At 34.7% G+C, this 20,050-nt stretch overlaps 1 protein-coding gene across 9 annotated transcripts in view; it reads left to right on the forward strand.

Moving 5' to 3' along the window:
- The window catches only part of wake (ankyrin repeat and fibronectin type III domain containing protein wide awake), a 78,224-nt gene that overhangs the window by 8,817 nt on the left and 49,357 nt on the right, over positions 1–20,050 (forward strand). For 3 of the 9 annotated variants that reach the window (XM_028310857.1, XM_028310864.1, XM_028310862.1), the window contains exon 1: positions 17,174–17,485. The exons of 1 other annotated variant lie outside the window; for it this stretch is intronic. The gene's annotated coding sequence lies outside the window, so the exon portion shown is untranslated. Of the gene's footprint in view, positions 1–17,173; positions 17,539–17,565; positions 17,691–20,050 lie in introns of those variants that run through there. 5 more of the 9 variants (XM_028310858.1, XM_028310860.1, XM_028310863.1 and 2 more) reach the window with 2 other exon arrangements.

Consider the following 20,050-nt stretch of genomic DNA (forward strand, 5'->3'; position numbering starts at 1 on the left):
CTCGTTGTGGATAAAAAAAATGTTGTCTTGTCCTTCTTCTAGTACCCATCTCCATATCTGACTACAGCAATATAATGTGTTCGTTGTATAGTCTTGAGAACAAAATGAGAGTCAGTCTAGTAGTATCGCCTTCACATGGATATCTCATATCAATAGACTCAATTATCGATAGCTCCAATTGAAACATCCCTAAACATTACCTCCGCTTCAGGTATTATAGAGCTGCGTACTGCGCCCACGGGCCGCGGTAATTGAGGGTTAAGTGCCCCAGCATGTAGTTACTGCGCTACGTCCATGCCTAGTGATTGCAGGGTTAACCTGTCAATGCAGGAACTTTTGACTTTACCCATATTTACGTTAGTAGGCGGTTTGAAGTTTGGCTGAGAAGGGGTTAAAATATTGTGTAGGTTTCTCGTCATGAATATTTATATGGATAAGCTAAAACGTCACTATGTCTGAAAATTCCTAGTATATTCAAGGCATTCCCATGGTGACACTCAGTCTATTGATATCTATATATATAAAAGAAAGTCGTGTTAGTTACTCCACTTATAACTCAAGAACGGCTGAACCGATTTAGCTGAAAATTGTCAGGGAGGTACTTTAGAGCCAGGAGAAGGACATAGGATACTTTTTATCCCGTTCGAAATAAAAAAAGTCTGCTTATTTATTGCTATTAAGGCGGAACAAAGTTCGCCGGGTCAGCTAGTTATTTATAAATTTTAGATCATGGCATAAGATTCAGAAGGATTCACGTAAATAAATTAAAAACCATCGTGAGATTTTACGTGAGAAGCAAAAAAAAAAGCGATCCACCTATTCAGAATAATGAATTTATTACTCCTAATTTTCATATCACTGTCAAAAAAGTCCTATGTATCACGATCAGTGGCTTCATCGACATTTTCACCAATTTGTCTTACTAAATGATGAATTAAAAATTACCTAATCCAAAACAAACCGACGCACCAACTGTTCCTATATTCGTGAGAATTTAAATTCCCAAGTTTTCACATGGTAATAAAACTCTAAACCCAACCCTCGACTACGAATGGATGCGCAAAAGGCGCGCACATGGTCTCGGGTACCACGAAATGAAGATATGCACGGTCTGACCACACGCAGGGTTACCATCATAGTAACCCTACGTTTTTAAAGTCCGTAAAAAGCCGGATATGTATTTTGGGAAATGTCCAAAAAATTTACACGACTCTACACGAGTTTTCTTACTGACAGTTAGTCAAATCAGCAAGTAAAACCTTGATAAATATTAACGAATAACAAATTATGCCATCTTAAGCCTTTTTAAGTACCGTCCTAAACTTGTAAGGCTTTCTCCTTCCAATTATAAAGTGGCTACTAAGTAGAAAGAAGGTTTCAAAGATGAATTGAATAATCATGCAATAAAGTAAAGGCTGCATAACTTTGAAAATTTTCCACCAAATCATTACTGCTACTGAGAGCGTTCGAGCGAGAGCTATGAGCTAAAAATATTAATTATTAATTAGATAATTAGAAGAATAGATAGAACGATCTAATGTTATTGCCTCGAGTTGACAAAAAAGCCAGAGAAAGTCCGACAGGAAGCTGAAAAACGCCAAAATGTTCAGTCTTTCGGACAGACGGTAGCCCTAGGGTTAACACGCCTTCGAAGGGTGCTTTGTACCCTTTGAGTGTAATAAGGATTCCGGAATTTTGGGAAAACTCCACACAGGCTTACTGGAGAAGTTGTGTGGATTGATGAATGATTATTGGGTTGGCGATTGGCTATTTCCAACTATTTAGGAATACGGGGGAAAGTGAATGATTTGTGTATAAAGAGTCAGTAAGTATTTACATTTGGTGAGCGTACTATTAATATTTTCCTAGTTACTTCACAGCTTCTGATCTACTAGGCATCCCCCATAAGGAGTTGGTTAAAGTCTATTCGTGGGTTTAGTGATCGAAATACTATTTCTTTCTTGCAAGAATCGTTTTCAAAGTTTATTTTATTTTATAAATCACTAGCTTTCCGCCCGCGGCTTCACCCGCGTGGAATTTTGTCTTTCACAGAAAAACTTTATCACGCGCGTTCCTGTTTCAAAAACTGGGATAAAAATTATCCTACGTCCTTTCCCGGGACTCAAACTACTCGTATCTCTATGCCAAATTTCATCAAAATTGGTTCAGTGGTTTTGGCGTGAAAGAGAGACAGACAGACAGACAGAGTTACTTTCGCATTTATAATATTAGTATAGATTTGCCCTTATTTGTAAAAAAACATCGAAAAGAACTAAAATTTTAACTTTTTGGCTGCCAAAATTTTAATTTTCCACCAAAAACTTTTTTCCGCAAGTTATTATGATGCGTGAACTATAACTCTTAACAATCCCCCGGCCGTGCCGAAGAATACAGAAATTATGATAATTACACCGCGAACGCTAACGAGGGCGAATTTGATTATATTATGCAGATGAGTGTTTGCTGTACTATTTGCGCTACACTGTTGACTTTGGGATTTGTCGTATAAATTAATGACTCGTGTTCAGTGGGACTGAAATGTTTTTTTTTCAATTACACCTTTAGGGCTTTACTGCAATAAACTTGAAGCTATAATTTTCATCAAGTTGCTATTTAATTGCTAATATTTATGCCCTTAGGTTTAATACGAGTATTGTTTACGATCTACTATGGGATAGAAATCGTAAAAGATTGAGTAAAATAGAGAGTGAGAAAACGCGTCGTGAAAAATTTACGACAGCAAAATCGGAGTGATAAATACGACAATACAATCTGCATAATTATTACAAATAACTAATTTATTATATTATTATGTGGTATTGTTAGTTAGTAATCTACCTAAGTTAATAATCTAAAACAATCTACGTATATAACTGCGGCAGACATAAAACCTAACTACAAAGTACGTAATTGAGCATTAAATCATTATGAAACGATTAAACTAATTAGTTATCATAGAACTTCTAAGCTTGGCTTAAACTGTGAAAACGAAATGGGTAGTACCTACCTATTTTCATTAATATCTGAATTAGATCCCAATTTGCAATCTAAGTTAGTACACTCAGTTACAGAAATAAATATGTAGGTACCATTGCAATATTTTAGAAGCATGCGTATCCTTCTTTCCTTTGAGCATGTCAAATCTTTCGCTATAAACCTATAAACATGTTTTCGTGTCAAATGTCATTTTTACGACAGGTAAAGGGTACAAGTTCACCTACAACCAGTTTTTATTACGGTTCATAAAATCTTGGCAACAACACAGCTGTTACCTAATACTATCAACAAGAATTTGTGCCAGAGTTTCTTCTCAAACAGTTTTCATCATTATTTGTAAAGGTTAGATGTTGGAAATTCAAAAAATATGTACATGTTTTAACAATGTTATGATTTGTCTCAAAAAAAAATCGACTGTCCTAAAATGCCCTCCTGAAAAATCATATTATAGGTTTATTTATTCAGCACTATTATAAAACCAACTGTGTAACACTTGGTCTTGTAAAATTTATTCTAATAACGCATTATGAACTTATAATTTTTATGATCTTTACAAACTGCCTAAATCTAAATGCCTTTTCTTTTTATTGTTTGCTATATTTGACGTTCATAAGTGCCACTTGTGGTCTAAACTGAATAAATATTTTTGGATTTTGATTTTAAATAGAGCTCGGCTATATCGAGAATTCAAAATATTACCTACTTAGCAATAATTTAGTTACTAATAAATATTCCGGAACTCACCATCATCAAGGATCCTATTAAGCCTATTTTTAAGTTAAAAAAACATGTTCGTTCGTTTGTTTCAGCCAAATGACTTCCACTGCTGGATAAATGCCTCCACCAAGGTTTTCCACAATGTCCGATCCTGCACTAAAACTATTAGAAAGATGTTAAAAAACTTCTGCAGCTGACTGTACCAGGTAGCCGTGGCGTTTGATTACTTTGAATTAAAATTTGTGGTTACAGTCCCCTCATTTTAGAAGGAAAATCTTTCAACATCTCGCTCTTCGCTGGGTAAAATTTTTGCTCTTGACTGTAGAGGGAAAATTGTTTATGAGTTTTATTTACGAGGCATACAGGCCCTATTTTTCTGTCTTATTCTGAAATTATTTAACGTTAATTTCTACATACTGATAGGCATTTTAGTGTTTATCTGTGTGCTTACCATGACTTTACGTAGGTACGCTTTACTTACTTTACGCTAGCGAGTACATCAAAAAAGTCTATGAAGATTTTAGTTCTTGAATGCACAGGGGCGCCGTACAACCTGTCATACATTTTATGTCATTTTTTACGCAGTTGCTAGCAAGCACACCTAACGTACGAGTTCACCATGCGAAATCCTTAACAGTCATCTTAAATATTGAAAGTTCTCACTTCCAGATTCCTAAATGGAGTTTTCTCTCGAAAACCAGGATTAATTTGTCGACGCGGGAAATGCTTGTCTGATCTAGATTTCCGAATTCAGCCAGACTTTCAGAATTAAAAGCTTACTTTAGGTTTAAGCTACGTCGATGAACCATTTTTGCGGGTTTCATCTTTCTTGACTCACTATACACTAGATGGCGCTGTACGGTTTTAGCTCGCGGTATCATTTTTGTTATTTTCCTAATCTTTAAGTAAAGGGGACTCACCATAATCGGTTTAAATAATCATTTGACTAATTTTTGAAGAGGTCACCGCCGTTTTGTGCGATGATCTTAATGAACGAACGAAGTGATGATTATGAAAGTATTATCTGAAAGTATCTAAATAATAACATGACAATAACAATTAAAAAATAATTTAATAGTGTTGCACAGTGGTTTGTTTAATACGTTCTTACATGAAATAACATTTTGAAAAAGTACGTGAGTTAAATTGCTGAAAGCAAATAAAATATACTCTAATTCCATGTAGTAAGTATTAAATTTGTTAGCAGCAGTTATCCCGCGTTCCCACTCGGACACAATTTGTTCCACTTCAGCAAATTAATCTCCAGACTCCTGCGGAATTCCCGGCAAATTGAAAATAGGGTTGAAACGCTCTTTATTCCTTTTTCATCCCTTTTACCCTTTGGGAGTGTGAAATAGAAAGGTATAGTGCCAGCCTAACATGTCAGACGAAAGTAGTTTTCCCAGAAGAGAGTTTCGAAATTAGTTATTGAAATACCAAGTAAAGTAGGTAAGTAAGCACACAAATTATTCTTGAGATTTAGTTATAAAAATATTATGTTGGCAAACAAGCCTTTTTTTATTAAAAAAAATGTTGTTTGTAAACCAAATTTAACATTCAATACATTAACATGAAAACGTCCAATAAATTGAATCAATGTTGCGTTCCTTTTCAAAAACATCTCAAAAGAAAACAGAAAACTGTGTGTACTTATTTTGTTTAAAACATTGCGTACAATATGCACTCGAGGTCACCAACTGGGTTGAATTAAACCATTAAAATTAATGGAACTCGGTGTGATACCGGCGTTCTCTCGCTGGCAATTAAACTGGAAACCTAATTACCTAAATTAATTTGGCCGCCTCATCCATCTGGCTCTTATCATGATTAATTTATTTTAATTTTTGGCATTGGGCTCCTGTCCACTGGGCACTCTAATGGTAAATGGGAAGAAAATAGTAAATAACAGTTATTTACTACTTACTAGCATATTTTTCAGTCGACCATGAAGCGTCATTTTAAATTGTGAAAATTTTTGCGCATGCCAATTTATTAATTCTTAACCCTTTATAGGACGGCCCATACAAAGTGGCCAGTAAACTGGACAGTCACTTTACGGCCGATAATTCAATGATTTTTGTAACAATGTCGAACCTTATGATCATAAACGATTGCTAATAAAGCACACTGGCCTAGAAACGAGCCAGCGCTCAAAGACGTCACACGCAATCAAAAATTCGCGCTCTTTTTTAAGGTGGCCTGTCAACTGGCCACTGTGCACACCCGTACTAGTATTTGCTGCCATTGCAAGCAGACGATACATATTTCCGAGTGTAGTTCAATGTAAAAACATGTCTTCGTAAAGAAGATGAGTAAAATAATAATGTTATAGTATATACTTTATCATCACGTGAAAATATAGTCGAAACCCTAAAAATAAACATGTTATTTTTGCAATTAAAAACAGACTAGTGTGTTGAAAAAGCCTTATGTAGAAATTACACATGCGAATTTGAGGTGGTCTCATATTTATATATTTTGATTTTTACACACAAATTATATCGTTTTATACTGAGTATATTATTAATTTTTATAATACAATAACATAATAAGCCCAAATATACGGGTTCGGTAGTTATACCCAATTATTATAACTGTTTAGGTATTTTTTCATAGAAAATTAGTATATTTGTGGATAATGTGTATAATAATCTTGAGTTTATTGAGTTTTCATTCACGTTTTTTTATTTTATAACATAATGTTGTCTCTAAATTATTATTTAATGTTTAATTTAGTTAACAAAACTTTTAATTTTGTTTGTTTCATATTATTTTTGGCTCCTCTAAATAAAGAAATTAGTCCACTGAAATAAAATTAAGCAAAAATAAACGTTTCATAGCCTATTTGACAACGTTCACTGGGATGAACAATCAAAGATTATTAGTAATTTGGCAATGTTCACTGGGATGAACACTCGACTTTGACCTGGTATAACATGGCTTATTTATTAAATGAGCATTGTAAATCAATCAAGTTATTAAGCATGAACACTATGCAATACGTTAAAACCACTGTCATTACTCAATTATAATAAAAAACATGTAAAGCTTGAATAAACACCTTGACACTAAAGCCAGGTCTTCGCTATGGCCGGCATTTTGGCTAAAATTAACACTTTCAGACTGTGACTAGCACATAAAAATATTTTTCTACCAAAACTTAAGTATATTTTCTAGTGAAAAAAAAAAACTTACCAGAAATTAAGACGTATGCACTCGGCATATTATTTTTTTCAATTGAATGTTCATCCCAGTGAACAAAATCAAATGAAGGGATAGAGCTCTGTGATTGGTGCGGGTGTCACCCTGTGCGTCCACGCGCACTGTGAGATCACATAGTAACGTTTGTGAATACGATCGTATAATACATGCTTGTGCGTTGGCACGCCAGTCCGATCCTATCGAAAATGAATATTCATGTTTTACTCTTAACTAATCTTTATTCGCAAAAAACTGAGAGTAATTCCCCAATTTCCAAAGTGCCAATCTTACAGTTACTCTACTTCTACGAAGGATCTGTTTAACATCATCGTATTTAAAAAACGGCTCCACTCACAGAAAGGTCTGATTTAGAATTCATGGGCAAGGCCTTTCCCCATCCTGAATACATTGGCAGGCCAAATAAAACCTTTGAAGCACATTTAGCATAATTTACGGTACTGTTAGAACAAGTCAGATGAACGGTGGGCGCCATCTTACTCAATTTATTTGGATGTCGTACTTAAGTAGCAGAATGTTAGCGAAAAATCGACAAATGAAGGGTGGTCTATCTATCGTAAGTCTCTTAACGTGGTATCCGTGAACTGCTCAAGGGTTCCATGGTAAGATAAATCTGCTCACCGATTGTTAAATTGTATGATTTGACACTGCTAAAAAGTTTTTGCTTTCAAATCAGATAGTATAAGTTACCTCATCTACCTTCCAAGTACTCTTTACTTTATTTATACAAATCGCAATCAAAATTAACACGATATCAATTTAGGCGTAGGCATTCGAAATTTTTCTGTCCTAACCGTACTTTTCTTATTGAGAGAAAAGTTTCTATCTATAATGAAAATCTCAAACTATTTTCAAAAGCATCTTAGAGACTTTTCGATAACATTTCAACAGCCTATTCTTATTATGACAGCTTTAGGCACTTCTGGAACTTAACTTTCTAACAGGGTGGAAATATTACGTAATTTTACTTGATTGTTTCTAAACTAAACAAGATATAAAAAAATTGGTTACTGATCCTGAAAGTGCTTCAACAGCTCTATTAAACGGTATCAATATAGGTTACATAATAAACTGAATCTATTCGAAAATTCAATGTTTCCAGCTTCCATTTACTTCACTTATCGTTACCACCCTGTATACCAATTTTGAAGGATCGATCGTATCATATTTGTAACAAGAATCGAGACATAAAACGATACAGTAAAAACTGCCCACCTGAAATGGGACTCTGACCGATTGCACCATTAGAATTTGAGGCTGAAGTATTGCGTGATGCTGCCTGAATGATAAAAACAGAGGGCAATATAAAAGGTTATTGCCTTTCAAAGTTCGTAGATCTCGATGTTAGGTTACATTTTGTACTAGTATTCTTGAACGTGTAAAGTTTGGTGCGGTAGAGTCTGCGAACCTGAAAGCACACTAAAGTTTATGTAAGCTTTTTTTGTTGAATTTTTTTGTTAATAAGTAGGCAGAGCAGTCTGGTCATTGTGGAAATCCTTTGCAGAATGCCTTGTCTTGGCTGAAACGAAAGGTAGATGTGATGTCCGACAAATACTATTTTAGTTTTTAGAAGGAAAGGATGATGGGCACTTTTCTATGGAATCTGGGCGTAAAACCAACAGAAATGTAACTACTACTATTTGTTAGGACTTAATATCAGACATATATTTTCATATAAATAACTACCAAAAACTCCCGGGTTTGCTTGGAAATTGACATAATGTGTAATAGTAATAGGTGCTTTATTACGCAAACAAAAAATATTATTAATTAATATACTTATCACTTATCTACTTACATTTTAAATACATTTAGTTATTTATCCATTATTATGTCCAACAGTTCAGGAGTGGGGCCAACAAATGGTTTATTTAAACCATGTTCTACATTATAAGCGTAGGACCATAGCTAGGTACCATTTAGAGAAATGACATGAACACAGTCATGTTTCAATGGGATTTCTACCAGTTAAGTTGTTGTGTTGTCACATAATCGATCACGGATCGATTATTAATCGAATTGCCAAAAAACGATTTATCGATTAACAATTCGATTAATCGATTTTGCTGATTACCATCATTACTATCATTTGATTGTTAATTCAATTCCTTATTTTTAGCAATATAATCGATTATTGCAATCGATTAATCGATTATGATTTATTCGGTATGCATACTTACTAAATCGATAGAATCGATAGTAAGATATGATACAAAAGATACAATACTCTCAATATGATCGATAAAAGCAATGTAATTGACCTAATACTATTTTTATTAATAGTGTGTATGTGAAATACTATGGAAACTTTGCATATTCAACGACCTCTATCTCCGTATCCCGGCGTATTTCAGGGTTGTTGTCATACTATGAAATGAAGTACTAGTATTAAGCTTTAATTTAGTATACTTTTTGTTTCTGTTGGTTTAACGCCCAATATGCCCATCATCCTTTTATAATAATAAATTACAACAGAAGCTTTATTTTTCACCATGGGATGGGCGCCTAATTTGGACCAGTCACGGGTATCTCGTTACTACAATCTCGTTATTTGTACGCGTGAAGAGCTACTTGTCACGCGATATCTCGAGTACTAGGTGAGAACACTCCTCACTCACCTGCACGGATTAACGTTACACGGAATTCTGGTGAACTAACTGACAGTTCTCGTATCCTTCTGCCGTCGGCACAAAGTCTATTTTTGAGTAACACCGGATGGTGGATGAACACTCAAAAATCAGACAAATCATGAAACCATAGGAAAATCAGTCTTTTGTGGATAAACTTTCGTTTGTAATGTAACATTGTTTTTTTTTATTTATTAAAAAATAAACCTTAATTGACAACACTAGGAGACAAAAGGATAAACATGTTTCGGAACATGTTGCTGATCTACTACGTGATTTTCCCAGGGATTATTTTTGCCTACAGAGTGTCAACACGAAATGTAGAATGTTGCGCGAAACACTGAGGGACAGTTCGGGACAGTTTGTGGAACATTGCTGCAACATATTGAGTTATACAAGACATTTTGTTTGTTGTGTCCTAGTGTATTCCGTGGCTTTTAATTCACTTTTTCGTAAGGAAGCTAAAACATTATGATACGTATTTCAATTTGAATCGTTTACTTTAGACTAAACACTGACTTGTATGTTATTAAACATGCTATTTAGCGGCCACTTATAGTCTCCATTATCTAGAATCTTGGCAATTACACCTGACGTATGTAGTCGCTATTCACGGTAACTTGTCGAAATTAAGATCGCTATCTACAATAGAGTTCTCACGCTAATCTCTATGCAAAACAAGTAGAAACTCCTAAACGATTGCTGTACAAAAGTGAATGAAATCGCAAAACGATTGTTTTCGAGATTGGATGTGCAAGAACGATGTGTTCACAAAAACATTGTTACAGGCTTGAATTAAGTAAAAGTATTTTACTGAAATTCGTTCAACTAAGTACTAAGTCATACGATTTACTGGATAAACTTTTGACGATTAGACTCTTGTTATGATACTAAATTCACTTCTAAAGGCTTTATCGTTTTATCTTATCACAGTTTTTGCCACAATTCTAGTAACTACTTACTTCAAAGCTTATTTGAGAACTAACTACCTACTCGCAAGACTCTTTGAAACAACTAAAAAAATGTTTTCATCATTTTTCTTCATGAGTCCACTCTTTTAAACGCAGCATTTATATCCAACGAGACGCACATTTTTCTCCATTTCAAAAGGAAAAGTTTCACAGGCTACGCTAACAATACTGCGTAGGGAGGACATCTCTGCTTAATTGACCATTTGAGTCGGCGAAAATTTTCGCTCCGCAATCATCGTTAGGTCCAATCGACTCGAAGTTTTATTAGTCCGACTGTACTGAAACACAAAATTCTTTTGGTTGGCGCTGTCGTCGATGGCACTCAAAAACAGACTTTAAACCGACGGCAGAAGGATACGAGAGCTGTCAGAATTTAGTTCTTTGGAGTTCCGCTTTACGGTTGGAGTGTAGAGTGGACATTTGCATACGATCTCTATAGAGTAATTGCAAAAATTGTGAGTTTGAGCACGGCCGGGTGGAAATAGAGGCTAAATACAAAAGACCGACTAGGCCCTTGATGTTTTGTGATAATATAATAAGGTTAGCCGAAGTAAGTTGACTCTATCTCATGACATGCCTACTTACTTTTATTACATATTTTAATTGATAACAAGCAGCTTGTATCATTAAAATGATTCAAGATTAATTAAAGAGCCAAAAGCTTTCGCAATACAATATACAATATGTATGAACTGATAAAATACGATTCTTTCCTTTGCGAACGAAAAATAAACTTAGAGCTTTGGCTACTTGATTAATTTTAAAGTTATAATGGATATTTTAAGTAGAATTTTGGATAAGTGAACTTTATGGTTGTATTTGTTTCAATATTTTTGATTATAAAATCAGGCACAAAGCTTCATGCCATTTAAAATCAAAATATAATCCAGGGGTGGCAATTGCGTTTTTGACGCGAGACAACTGCGCTAATGGGACTCGTCAACGTGAGGGTCAGCTGATGAAGTTTGTGCCTAATTAACATTTTAAATACGGTTAGTCGTCACGTGATAAATAGCAGCGACGAGTTTGTCATATCACGCAACACTCTGGTGTTTTTGTGATTGACTGTACTTAGGATTAGGTAAAGATGCTATAATGACTAGATTAAAATCACAATCTTTTCTCGCAAGTTACTGGCATTATTATGTAGAGTTCACAGAACATCAGATTATACTATGTTTCTAGCAAAATAACAGGTAATGCAAAATCATAAAGTTCATAATTATGTCATGTCATTGTCTGTACCTATTAAAGCCTTCCTGCAAGATTCGAATTAGCAACCATATCTGACGTTGTATTAACCACTAGGTCAGCAAGCTCTTTGTTTAAACTAATTAAGTTACATTCATTATATTGCCGAAAATCTAAAAAAAAAAAACATTAAATATTACTAGCTCTGCTAAGGATTTTCTCTATCTTTCACCTGAGTTACGAATCTAATTTGAAAATCCTTCCTAAGCTTGAACGAACAAGTTAAATCTGCTCTTATAGCGAGCTTAGCAAATTAAAATGTACATCCACGTCCGAGTTTAATTTCTTGTGATATTTCGTCTGCTATTTTGGATTATTTAGATTAATTCTTATTATTTTGGAACTAATTAAACGAGGCACGTTAAGTAAACTAAGCTGGCTTAGCTCGTAAGCTCTGCCCTGACCTACCGACTGAAGCTGTTAAGTGGCAAGGACTTTAGTATATATTATTTTATTTATTTGCGTAGATTAGATAGCGTATCTACCTAATTTTACTAGATCACAAACTTATTTATTTGAGCGTTATCTTTATCTATAAGCTTTGGAAAATTCTACTTTTTATCCAGAATACATCCCCAACCCGTCTGGCTAGCGTGGGGAGTGTTGGCCAAATCTTCCATTTGCTGCTAAATTAGAGAGGGTCGTGCTCCTGCAGTGGAGACAAAATGACCTGATGATGATCCAGAAATAACGGTATACAGTGTGAGTCACGTTAAAGTGTACATATGAAAATAGATGAAACTAGACCTATTTTTATCGACAAAAAAGAGGTCAAAAAAATTTTGAGATTTTTTTTAAATTTTTTGTCGATTTTTTTTTCTTCCAATTACTTATTGTAAAGAAAACGTAATAACTTTTAAACTAAGCGGTATATCCTGATAAAATAAAAACAGTAATAATGCTAAATAACAGGCGATAATAAAAAAATACATAAAATACACAAAAAAGGCCAATAAATAAAAAAAAATTATACTTTTTGAAAAAAATCTGCTAAAAAATTCGTGTTTTTTTGGTTATTTGATAAATTTCTCCAAAAAATGCCCCTATAACCGGTGATTTTTATTACTTTGTATTATTCTCTATCGTATTACCTTCGTAACACCAAAAATCGCATGTCTCTATCCCTATCACAACGTTTGCAATGATTGTTTGAACTAAGCCTCTCCGGGCGCGCCATTCAACGCTTCATTAACAACGAAACTGAAAATGGCTCTAGATTTGTAATTTTGATAAAGACAAGTTAGATTTTAAATAAAAACAAAAGATTTCGAAGTAAAATAAGCATTTTAGTTAAAATTAAAATTGTCTCTACCTGTAGCGGAGAATAATGTTGTGGCAGGCCTTTGTTCAAACGATCATAGCAAATGTTGTGATAGGGATAGAGACATGCGATTTTTGGTTTTACAAAGATAATACGATAGAGAATAATACAAAGTAATAAAAACTACCTATTATAGGGGCATTTTTTTGAGAAATTTATCAAATAACCAAAAAAATACGAATTTTTAAGCAGATTTTTTTCAAAAAGTCTCATTTTTTATTATTTGTTGGCATTTTCTGGGTATTTTATGTATTTTTTCAGTATTGCCTGTTATTTAGCATTATTACTGTTTTTATTTTATCAGGATATACCTCTTAGTTTAAAAGTTATTACGTTTTCTTTACAATAAGTAATTGGAAGAAAAAAAATTAGATAAAATTTTTAAAAAAAATCTAAAAAAAATTTTGTCCTCTTTTTTGTCGATAAAAATAGGTCTAGTTTTATCTATTTTCATATGTACACTTTAACGTGACTCACACTGTATATATTTATCATCTCTAATCTATATAAAAGCGAAAAGACTGACACACTCACTCATTACGAAATCTCACAAACTACAAGCCTCAAATTTTGCACGGAGGTAGGAGTTTCAAATTTTGCATGGCGGTTCCTTTTAGAACGTAGATGCTCACTAAGAACGGATTTTATGAAACTCCATCCCTAAGGGGGTAAAACGGGATCCACGCGTACGAAGTCGCGCGGCCGCTAGTCCTAAATATTACTAATAAACACGGTTGATCGCTGGTAAACTTCGTTCGCTTTAATTATGATAAACATTTCCTAAAAATGTGGTCCCAATACTTCCCGACGACTTTATTAGTCCCTTAAAACACAATTGTGTGTCATTAGCATATTTTCGGCACAAACGAGGCGGTAATAAAAAAGTTCACACGCTCCAGGTAATAAATTCGGCGAAAAATTTTCGGGCTGAAGTAACTGAGGCGCGTGAACATCATGATTTAATGCCGTAGTCCTGGTGTCGCGTGCGGCTCTCCTTGGACAAGGGATACGGGGACAGAAGGCTCACTTCGAACAGAACCTGCAAATAAAATAAAAAAATCATGAAAAAGTCGCCATCACATCGAAACTTTCGTTCACTATCTCCTTGGACACAGGAAAAAGGAACGGAAGGTTTAGCACGAATTTGACCTGCCTAAATCAGAAAAATAACAGACAAAAATCCGTCACATTAAAAAAAATTGTCACGAAACTGTTAAGATGTCGAAACAACTGCACTCAGGATGATTTAATGAAGGCTACTGTGACATTGTGTAGGTTTTTTGTCGACACAACAAGAAAAAAACTGCTGAGCCATTTATGTTTTGATAAGTTCTACTAGGGCATGTAGATTTATTTATTTATTTGAACACCAACAAGGTTACATTGAGATGTTAAAAGCTTATTATTATTATTTATTTAAAACTTATATGCACATAGAACGGTGTACATAAGGCGGACTTAATGCCTTTCGGACATTAAGCTTGACTCTACATGAGATCTAATAACTTTTGGATAGTGCGATATGACTTCTATCTATGAAAATACTCGTATCTTATAACTAAACTGGCTAATCAATCTATGTACCTACTATTTTTGAGATTCATTTGTACTGAATAGACTTACTCTCCCTTCCTGCATTATAGAACAGTTTTATGCAAATAAGGTATAATTTCGGGGTTAAACGACTACTTGCTGATATTTGGGATAAAATATTACGTGTCACAGCAAATGTCACGGTCTAGTAGCAGGAATTCCGAACTTTAACTTATCAGATTTCTCCTTGAGCTTCATTTACATAGTGCAGTGTTTACGTTAAATGTTCTGTAGGAAAATATATTTTTAATACGAAGACCAAAGCCGTGATACTTATAATCGCTCCATTCATAATTTTCAGCCATATGATGTCCACTGCTGAACACACGTCATATCCGCGTATGAAGCGAGACTAATACCCATTTTCAGCATATATCCCTAATTTTTAAGTGACCCCTATGAAAACAAACTGCCTGTTATGTGTTACCTTAGGGGTCACTTAAAGATTAAGGATTGATGGTGAAAACGGGCATAAGGCTGAGTTGCATCACCTAACTTAGACCGTGACTAATGATAACCGGTGTTTTTTGTATGGAGTTTGACAGATTTTTGACGTTTGTCAAAGTTAAAGTAAGATGGTGCAACCCAGCCTAATTAAGACAAAATTAAACTCAATAATAATTCAATCCTCTCATTGGTTTGAGTATTAAAATTCGACCAATCATAAATAGTAGCTTTATGAGCTTAAAATAAATAATTAATTATAAAGTCTGAAGTATGAATGACTGGAGTTTCAATTCAAACTTATATTCATTTCCCTGTGTAAAACTTATTTATTTGACAATGTAGAATATCTCAGAAGATATTACGTAAACTACTGCTTGTATTAATAACTATGGTAGTTATTGTGGCAGAATTACTATCTAACGATTTCACCATGAGGACTTTGCAATTATTGTTTGATCGACCCTCCCTTTCCGTATTTACTTTTTCACCGTGGTAATTATCAGAAAACAATTGTACAGCACGTAATACGTTTTCCCAAGCACTTTCACTACCAGCATTAGTACAGCGAGACGTAACAAAAAAACTGTGTAATGGTATGTTGCAATCCGATAATATAACTTTGTTTCTAATCGGTAAAAGTGTTCACTTCTGGATGATATGCTGTAAAGTGATTTCTGCATAAAACAACGACTTGCTTCACTTCAAATTATTTTTGTATAATTATTTTTTTATGATATTGACAAACATGAAGGCTTACTAATAATAAATATTGTAACTATCCAAGTATTTTTAATTTATTTAGTTAGAATTGAAAGAAAGAAGATAAAGAAAGTTATGAAAATCTAAAAATAAACCTATAAGTAGTAACTTGGGAAATACAGTGGCCAAATAAAACACCGGAGTCACAGTTCTGTGATATTGCGAGGGAAATATTATTCTTTGTCTCTAAAAAATTAGTTACCAATGCTACCACTCTTCCTGAAAACTGGAGCTTATAATTGAATGGCACGGCATGTCACAAAACTTTTAAAATACGCGATCCAATTGCGTTTACCAAACGGATGGGTAAGTTTGAAATAAAGGCAACGTTTTGTAATCCGTTACAATAAATCAGTTAAAAAATTAAGTTACGAATAACACGCAGAAAAAGTGCGGAATTTCCTAAAACCGCGCAGTTAACCTGTCCGCGTTTGCAAGTTTTCGGTAATTAATCAAACGAAAACCAATACGAAGTTGAGCACGAACGTGTTAAGTACACGGAAAGTGTATTTTTGATTTCAATTAAAAGTTTGGGACTTTGAACAACTTGAACAAATACACAAACTTTAATGCCAGTCATTTACAGTTCGCTAAAACTGAATGCTTTAAAAACAGACATTGCGTATGAAAATGAGGAAATATTCCTACAATTTTAATATTCCATAAATAAATTAAGCAACTCTGGGTTGCACTAATATATGGGTATTTCTCCAAGGACAGGATCCAAATTGTTGTTCAGTTATTCGCCTAATTCCTAACGAAGTTTTCGTATAAATTCGGCAAAAGTTCCCGCAACTAATAATGGAAAAGAGCTCCTGGAAACAGGGACATGCTTAGGAAGTTTTTGAACACAGTATTCAATTTCCTTTCATGGCTTTCGTATACTTAGTAAATCTTTTTTTCAATCTCTAGCGTGAAACGCGCTTTTTGTGGAAAAAATACTTTTATGAATTTTACTATAAATCAAATTTATTTCTTCATAAGAAATAAATAGTCAATATTTCTTAACAGTTAGGTACAATGTCCTCACATCCATAACATTAATAATACAGCAGCATGAATATGTTTCAGTCTATAATGAGATAATAATGTTATACGATACATTATGTAAGACCACGCGTGTTTTTTTCCTTTCAATCTCTGCGTGAGAGTCCCAGCGCGGGCGCATCAAACAGGTTCGACGAAGTTCATTCGTTCGCCCCATTCATCAAAGGCCGTTGACTGACGCGAGGCCGCGTCATGTTGGCCACACTGCCGCCATCTTGCAATATGGCAGCACTGCGTCAGTTGACGCAAACGCACCAACTTCGGAGCGCAGCCGTTGTTTACGCGAACGTTACGTTAGTTATGTTTTGAAGTTCGTGTGTGCGTTCGATGTTCAAAACTTTATTACAAACTTTTTATCAATGGATCGGACTAGTTTTTTCGAGTGTAACGCCAAAAATCGATTTGATTCAGTCGGTTTGTGTCCCAAAAGTGTGTTATAAAATTGGCGGAACGAAACAGTGAAAGTGTGGTTATGTTGACAGTTAATTTATTGCTTTCGGAGACAGTGTATCCTATTGAACGATGATTTGAATAAGGTGATTGGATATACGAAGTGCAGTGCAGTGTTATTTATAAATAGTGCAGCCAGGTGTTGTTTAGCCTGGTATATATCGGGTTGGAAGCTCGCAGTGCTCGGTCTTTGATTGAGACCTTCAGCTGTTTATGGCCAACAGACGTTAGACAGGACCAGTCTGTTTCTAAGAGCTTTAGCAGCTGTTCGGTTTCATTAACGTTTTGAAGGTTGCTACGCTAGTTCGACGGCATCATACGAGCCAATGCCGCAAATGTAATTCGTGATATGGGATCACGATTTATGTTTGTGACACTCGTTACAATTTAACGAATGATTTATTTGGCAATGAAGATATTTCGTGAAGCAAACATACACCATATTTTATACATACTTAGGTATATAAAGCCCAAATCGTGCGAGCGAATTTTGTGAAACTGTATGAAACTAAGGACTTTTTTCATAAGGATAGTAATAAAAAATAACTAACAGATACTAATGCACGGTTCACAGGACAGATCAGACTATATTTTTATATTTTTATTTCAAAATAGCATAAATTATTACAAAATGGCTACCTTTTAGCTCTGCACGGTTATTCCTACCGGAAAATGGCAAAATTATTGTTAATATTATCAGTTATAAACAATTAAGTAAAGTCCCTGCGTCACGCGTCATAGCAGGTAATTTAATATTATTTTAATATCGATAGATATGTGAAAGTGCCTATTTTACTTGGACCAAGTTTAGTGATGTCATTACCACCATTTTCTCGCAAAATCAAAACCTTTTCGTCTCTAAATGTAAAAGAAATATTAATAAAGTACCGATTGACATTATTGAAGCGAAACAAATTCGTCTGCGACATTCCAATCCAATTTCCTAACATGTTGAGGTATTTACGATTTGATAAATCTCGACTCCCCACAGCAAATGTTCAATTTGTATAAATCTCTTTTTACCAAGAAAACAAAAAACAATAGAAAAGCAAAACAAAATCTAATCTATGAATCTGAGATTAAATCCAAAGCTAGTCAAGCTTATGAAAAACCCAAAGATATATCTTCAGAATTTATTTGTCTGTACGATATCCCAGACAAGGATAAAATACAGTTGCCTGAAGACAAATACCTTAAAGGTAATGAAAATCGGACATATCCTTGACCTTCAAAGTTTGCAAACTTTGCCTTCTTTGTAGGTATTTGAGGAAACATCTAATCATCAATCTCCCAAACATCTTAATAAAGAAGACCATATTTCTGTGTCCAAACACGACATCCGACGAAGCATTTATTCGCGAACTGTCTCTCGGAAGAGCAATAATTCTACCCCTTATCGAATCTAGGTTGACGGGTCAGTAGGAGAATTTGCATTTTATAAGAGCCGTTGTGGAGCTACGAGGAGCAGGCTCATTATAGAACTAAAGAGACAACAGGCTTGTTCAAGAGGCGTCTCGCTTGCAAAGTTTCGAGAGCGGTGTTGAACTCTGATTCAGGTGCACGGATCAAGTGCAGTTTCATTATGAAGCGCGTCCTATTTTTCTTTATTTATCCATCGTAAGCCTAGGCGCAGACCACCGAGTTTTAGTTGGCCGATAGTTGGGTCTGACTGTTAAGAAGTATGGAGTGGAGATGTATGAAAGTGCACCGATTGATTCTTCGTACAAATCAAAATCGGACTTTTAAAAATTACTTGTTAGGCTTACGAGTTGACGCAGTTGTCTGACATGGCTCAATCGGATGTGCCCTGCAAGCACGAACCCCTTTCTTTTCTGACAATCTAACAGATTTATGCCTGAAATGTGCTTGGTGAAGTGCAAAAATGCAAAGTCTTTAATACTTTTCAGTCTCACATGGAAAGAACTGCTCCCAGAACCTCCGAATTATGAAAGTTTATACCTACATCAAAAGTCAAAACACGTTTTTATCCCAAAGTAACTAATCCTCAAGTATATATTTAACTGAAACCAATTATTGCAAGCAAAATCCAAGATAGCATTGAAGTTAAAGACCTTATTTTCCTTAGTAAAAGTGTTAATCGATAAGTTGTTTGGGCTCACTGATCATGAAACCTTAATTAGCACTGAACTTACTACATCGGAAACACATTCCAAAGAAAAGTAGTAACCCAAACTGAATCACCAGAGCTATCACAGCATGATTGGATATTTACCATTCCGTCCCAACGGAAGCGAAACCGCGAATTTAAGCACTTCCAAAAACTTTCCACGGAATTAGAATTTGATAGCCCAAGAATCGACAAGACAAATTAGTGATTGTCAGGGAAACGGGATTTGTATGGCGATGAGAGTTTGATGACACTTAACCGGCAGTAAAATATCTATCTTTAATGATATTCGTTTAAAGCTGGTCTATAAATAAAACTCGATTATCTATATTACCTACCTACCAGGTTCAGTGCTCATAATGTTCTAGCTTTTAAGTTCATAATGGAACCAATAAATGATTGAGTATACTTGCATAGTTTACTAACTCATCTATCAATTGAGTGTTTGGTAGCTACATGGGTTATTATTACGTAGAACGTAGGTATAAAAGGATTATTCACAACGTTTCCCTAAGTAAGAAAA

This window comes from Ostrinia furnacalis, unplaced genomic scaffold (genome assembly GCF_004193835.3).
Source record: "Ostrinia furnacalis isolate ACB-3 unplaced genomic scaffold, ASM419383v2 OfSCF3133, whole genome shotgun sequence".
NCBI lineage: Eukaryota > Metazoa > Arthropoda > Insecta > Lepidoptera > Crambidae > Ostrinia > Ostrinia furnacalis.